We start from the raw sequence: 6,970 nt of genomic DNA, 5'->3' as shown, positions 1-6,970 counted from the left end.
CAAACCAACTTAACTGGAGAAATAAATAGAGAAATACGTTATTATGATTTATTAATATGTTGTAAGAATAATATATTAAAGGAGAAATCATATTTGTTTAATTAATATTGGTCAATAATTAATTAGGAATTAATGTTGTGATCAAGTGTAATTAATTAAACTAGAGGGGCTGAATTGTAATTATGTGATAGTTACAAAATAGGGCAATGGTTATCCTTGTAGAAGGATGGAAGAATTCAAGGGATTGGATATCCTTGAATCATCTATATGGTCCAAGAGATAAGGGTTATCAAGGCTTATCTTATGATTGCTTGATGGGCAAGCAACTAGATAAGGATAAAGACTGAAACCCTAATCTCAACCCTATAAAAAGACCCCTAAGGCATAAAAAATCATCCACTTGATCCCTAGGGTATCTAGATCTGATTTCTACCTCCTGCCTTCTCTCTATATAGCCTCTCCAATTTCTTGTGGTGTTTGTGAGCCATTAGAGGAACTACACTTGTGGTGCTTGCTTTCAAGACTTAGGGTTTGAAGATTTGAGTTGTTATTGCAATATAACAACAAAAGGTATGTAATCTAATCTACTATATGAATTTCGAAAATACTAGGGCATTCTAGGGTTCCTTTATGTGTTCATAATGTTGTATATCTAATAGTGAAAACATAGATCCAATTCTAGGGTTGCATGCACACATAGGATTGTTTGTACAAAACCCATCAGTGATATCAGAGCCTTTGGTTAACTTGTTTTCAATTAGTATTATACAATTGTGTAAACTTGACATATTAGGGTTTATAGCCAATAAACCCTAGGAGGATAGAAATTTTGAGATTAGGGTTCTAAACCCTAATTTGCGAAAATTTGAAAGGATTTTCAAATCCTTTCCTTAAGCCTCAAGATTTCGAAATCTAGGGTTTGCAAAACCCTATGATTTTCGAAATTAGCCTACTCCCCAAGATAAGATCCTAAAATTAGGAATTTGGATTATCTCATATCTTGTAATTATCCTTTAATGGTTATATATGGTAATTAAAGATTTTGAATTATCATATCCCATGATTTTCGAAATTTAGAGGGATTAAAAGGGTTAGGATAAATTAATTGTTTAATTTGTAATTATCCTTTATGATTTAGATAATCCTTTATGATTTAATAATTTAAATTAATAGTTTAATTCAAGATAATTATTAAATCAAGAGTTTTAATATTTAAAATTTTAATTTAAATAGTCTTAAATTCGAAAATTTTAAAGTGAGATTAAAACCTAATTGTTTTTAAAAGTTTAAAAAACTTGCCTTCAAGTTTTGGAATTTAAATTGTTTGATTAAAAGTTTAATTTAAAAATAAAAAAAATGTTAAATTCTAAAACCCTAATATTGACAAGTTCAAATTACACCCTTATGGTTTTATTAAATTAATTAAGTGTATAATTAAAAGAGAGTTAATAAATCCATAATGATATGGTTTATATTTTATTAAAAGTGTAATTTATAATATTTAGACCACCTAGTATTTTAAAAGTGGAAAATACACCCTTATACTATGTATAACATTAAAAGTCTAATATTATATATGTATAACTAAAATGCTAGTCTTACCGTTAGTAGGTCTCATTCACGAAGTCGATCTATAAGAGGGGGGGGGGGGGGTATAAGGTTATGGCCTATAAAATGACCGTTTAATGGGTATCCACTCTTACCCACCGCTTCCTTGATTGGTGGAGGGTCGTTAGCCGAACGGGTAGGATAGGGCAATCCTCTCTTTATTAATAAGTATAATGAATCTATGTAAAGTAACTAAACGCTTTTGCAAATTCCCAATCCTAGTTACTTTAGGCAAAAGTGAAATTGATGCAATCCCATGAAATTACACTTTGTACCCTTGCTAAGACGTTAGTGGAGCGTGTGTGGTTAACCGACACACTAATTAGGTTCTAAGAAAAGGTGGCAAAGGGTGACTCAATGTTTGTCATAGTTCGATGGAGCGTGTGTGGTTTACCGGCACATCAAATAGGTGATTGTAACAATGAGGGCACCATATACATTTGCATGGTTATTCACACCCACTTTGTGATCCTCGGCATCCCAGTCACAAACGAGAGAGGCATATCGAGATTTAAATATGCCATTGAAAAGTTCAATGAATCTCAAAGGAAATCTAGGAATTCTTAATACATTTAAAACTTAACCCTTTATGTTTTTTCATGGTGAAGAATTAGTGAATTGTCATTCACTTACCTCCAAATTATTTGCATGTTGGATTACAACATCCCTTTTCTAATGTGTAAATAATGTTGTTGGATCCTTGCCTTAATGTCTCATTTGGGTGTTTCATTAATGATTCAATCAACTAACTTGAAATTTCTCCTGTTTTGTAGATGTCTGACTCTAACCGTGGTCTTCCCGAATCCCAAGGAAAAGGTGTTCCTGCTGAAAGTAAAAGTTTGTTCCAAAGTGAAGGATCAATGTGGACTAGCTTGATTTCACTCCCTCCTCCTCCTCCCGTTGTTCTCCCTGACCCACAAGATCGAAGATTCGAAAGGTTCAAGATCACCGAAACCCTATTGGCAATGGAACATGAAGATGGTAAAACCGTGTGTGCTCACGTCCTAGGGATGAAATCACATATTGATAGGTTGATCATGTTGGGTGCATCTTTCCCCAATAATTTGGTTGTGGACTGGGTTCTTCAGTCACTCCCTAAATCATATGATAAGTTCATAAGAGAGTATTATATGATGGATCTTGATGCGACCCTCATTGACTTAACTTACATGCTCATTGTTGCTGAATCAGAAATGATTTGGCTAAGTAATGGAGCATATTTGTCTGATAATTCAACAAACCATGCTTCCGTGGACATTCTAGAAGAACCCACTTGTTTCTGCTGCCAAGAGAAGGGGCAATGGATACAAAGTTGCCCAAAGGAATTGAAGAGTCTAAGAGATGAGAGAGTCAAGAAGTATGGCTCTACTTCAGGTATAAAATCCACTATCTAACTCCATTAAATTCCTATTCTTTATACATAATGTGATAATATTACATTTACATGTTTTGCAGGATTAGAGAAAAGAGAGGAAGCTTGATGGAAGAGCAAGATGAGTCTGATCACGAAGGAATGGATTACGATCGCATGGATTCAAAGATCAGATTTTGAGCTTAGGAAGTTATGATAGATTTGTTAGGAGTATTTGTTTACATAGTTTTTCATTAGAATTTTGCATTGAAAAGACATGTTTTCCGCTGCTTTTATAAATAAAATAAATTTTGGTTATTTGTTTATCCTTATAATGGCATATATGAATAATTGATGTTTGTGTACTTCTATTATTAGCAAAATGGATTTGATTCTTAATTAGGTTATTTGTGGAAGTGTCAAGAGTTTACCAAATAGGGAGAGTTTCTCATCGCCCAAGTTTCAAGTGGATAGGAACTTGGAATCATGCAACAAGTATTGCATGATGAATGAAAACTTTCACATTTGGGAAATTTAGACTGATTTATGACAAAGTGTCAATTTAAAGGACTAAGAGATTGAGTACACTAGGTCGTATGTTGATCAAGTCTACTACAAGAGTGAAAAATATATTCATCATGATTTACTAAAGTTTAGTGAATATGGTTATACTTATAAGATTGAGTATAATTCTGGCTTGATTAAAAGTGTTCAATCAATAACAGAACGAATAAGAAGAATCAAGCATGCAGAAAGATAAAAGTTTCTCTGTTCTAAGAAGAAGGGAGAGTAACTTTTATTATGTTTAATGATAGGTCTTAATGATTAAGAACCATATCTCAATTGATCCTCTAAGTAAGTCTTAGTACAATTTGTATGTCTAAGAAGAGGAATCGAGAATTGTGGAAATGGTTAAATCAAGAAGTCAATCATACTTCGTTCCATTATCAAGTCTTAGAGTAATACTCTAAGATTGTGAATTGAGTGACAAGTCTTAAGAAGGTTTATAACATTCATCAAATGTGGAATTTGGGAAAAGGTTTTCTTATTCTTGCACATTTGAAAATTGTAAGTTGTGATGTCTTGAATAAGATAAAGACCAACTAGGACCAATCATGCGAAATGTTTTGAACTGATAAAACTACACTAACTCTTGAATATTTGGTTGTCAAGAAATGTTTCTTGACAAGAGAACCTTATATGTCAAGGAGTCAGTGGGAGTCTTAATGGTCTTGAAAGGTTTCAAGAACATATCAAGAATAAACCTTATCATTCATCACTAGCACGCGACTTGAGGTCTACAACCTATCGTTTTGACACTATTTTTGTTTATGTGCTATTCCAATTGAGTTAATTATGCATGTGAGTTCTACGAGTTCTCGATGGATTGTATAGGGGCAAGGCACCTTGTTCAATGGAAAGTACATTAAAATGAAGGGGTGGGCTGCTTAATAACTTGGAAGTAATGGTGGGACCTTTGATGGCAAGAAATTAAGAAGAACAAGTTCTATCCATAAGAAGTTTGAATTTGTCACTAACATTATCTTGTGATTATGGTTATGACGAATTCACATGGATGGGAATGTATACACCACCAAATCTAAGTGTTATAAGGTTTCTTCTCATTCGTGAGAATGATTGTGAGGAAACGCTTTCACTAAGAGAGATTTTGAAGATAGCATTATGTAATTTGGGTTTCTCAAATTCAACTATGATTACGACATACCTCTTCATAGTTCGAATTGTGGGAAATGGCAAATGGGTCTGAACATCTTAGACTTATTGATATGAGTCCTAGAATCGTTTAGACATATACAAGGAAAACTGTATGGGTTTGAGAAGCTTAGATAGAGTCTTATCGAAGCATCTAGTATTAGAAATATGAACTTAAGAAATTGTTTTCTAGAATTTCAGCTGATTTCTGAATAAATGTCGAAGCTAGTGGGAGCATAAGTGTTATGCTGGTAAAGAAATAATCATCATGTAAGTGGGAGCATGATTATTATGGTAAGTATTGCAAGTTAGCAATATTAATTATTGAAAACAAGAGTTATACTTTGCAAAGTTGTAAGAGTTGAAAAGTTCTTTTGCTATAATTAAGGGAGAGAATATTGTACTTCGTTTCAAAAATCTAAGGCTTAGATTTAGAAATTTTAATATATTTAGTCAAAGGATACATAGTGAGTTCTTAAATTTCGATTATGATTATGGCATCCCTCTTCATAGTTCGAATGGTAAGAACGTGGCACATAAAATATTATTGCAAAAGATTGATAGAGTATCATATCTTTATATAAGACATTATGCATCATGTCCCATACGCTTCGGGTATAGGAACAATTGCATATGGTATAACATTTGACCGTTCTAAAATTTTCCAAATGCGTAGGGCATTAAGAGGGAAAAGGGACTAGAACTGATTTTGACTGAAATAATTAAACAACTATCAAAGGACGATCCAAAATTCGCTGAGGATTGGTTGCTTGTGAGTAGTTAGAAGCATGGTATTGGATGGACCATATCGACATTATTACAAATAGATAAGATTCTATTAAGAATGAGTTGTCATATGGTAAATATGGAAATGTTTCCATAATTGGGAGTTGGAAATTAAGAATTTTTGTCTAGATTAGAAAATTTTATGCAAAAGGATGTTCAAAGGAATGTACTTTAAGTGAGAGACATCACATCTATAGAATTGTTTAGTAACAATTTTGATAGAGTACCTTGTGATTTCGTTGAACGAGTCTTTATGATTTTTGTGCCGTGACTTCACAAGAGAATCATTGCATAGAATATTAGAATCTGACATATTCTAAAAGATGGCAAAAATTTAGTATTCTTACACTAATTATAAAGATTGGGGATTGTGAAATGAGTTTCATTTGAAAAGTTTTAATTAATGTATTTCACAAAGTATGAACCATAGGAAACCAAAGTGTGCATGCTTGGAGCATGAGATAATTGTGGTTATGATTCGAGTTATAAAGTTGATTATCTGAAACGTTAAACAATGGATAATGAGTAATCAATATGGTGATTAAATAAAGGTGTTTTATTTATACTCACAAGTTTGGGGTCATATAAGATTAAGTATTATCATTGTGTTTCTCTTTGCATGTTTTGACTTCCAGAATAATTGAGTTTATTAAGAATAATCGAATTATTCAAACGGTCCACAGTCGGTCATACGTTGGAAGTAGGTATGAAAGAAGACTGTCATGAATTGGTTTGTAGATTGTCTAAAGTGTATTGGACATAGCAAGGTTTTCTGTAATGTTCATGAGTGCTTATGAATATGATTTTGAGCATTGGATTAAACCCACGCTCACCTAGATTGTTTCATGAATTTTGTCACGAGCGATTGGTGAGATGATAATATCTTGTATTCTTGAAACCAAGATGTGTGAGTTGTATCTTGTGAATCGGTTGCACATTGATAATATGGAAACGCACTAGTAACTTGGTGTTATAAAACTTATTGTTGTGTGTGATTTGGTGAGTGAGTGCAAGCAAACATTAAGTCGAAGTTTATCCATTCCTTTTACCCAAAGTGGGATAAAAGCGATATATGTGGGCCCCTCGATGATTTAGTGATGACAAACGCAAATGCTCGGCTGGGCTAGGGCTAATTTGATTTGTTCAATTAGTCAATCGTTGTAAATCAAAAATCGGGAAACAATACATAGATTGAGAGAATGATTTCAATTCATGTCTCACCTCTATACGATATCTAGAATGGAGGAATATATGATCCCTTATCTAAAGGACAGGTTACTGATAGGATCAGAGTTCGACAACGTCTTTGAGAGCTACGATTGCTATTCAAGTTGTACTTGCATTTGTGGTTACTAGAATTATCCAAGTGGGAGACTATTGGATTAGTGTCTAAGCCCGTAACCATATTTGGTGAGTACTTGACCCGATTGTGCATGGTCCTTTTGGGTTGCCTTCACCAAAGCAAGTTGACTGGAGAAATAAATAGAGAAAGAGGTTATTATGATTTATCAA

The sequence above is a fragment of the Lactuca saligna genome, chromosome 1 (assembly GCF_052625555.1).
Source record: "Lactuca saligna cultivar CGN05327 chromosome 1, ASM5262555v1, whole genome shotgun sequence".
Classification (NCBI taxonomy): Eukaryota; Viridiplantae; Streptophyta; class Magnoliopsida; order Asterales; family Asteraceae; genus Lactuca; species Lactuca saligna.
This window is presented reverse-complemented; position numbering follows the sequence as displayed.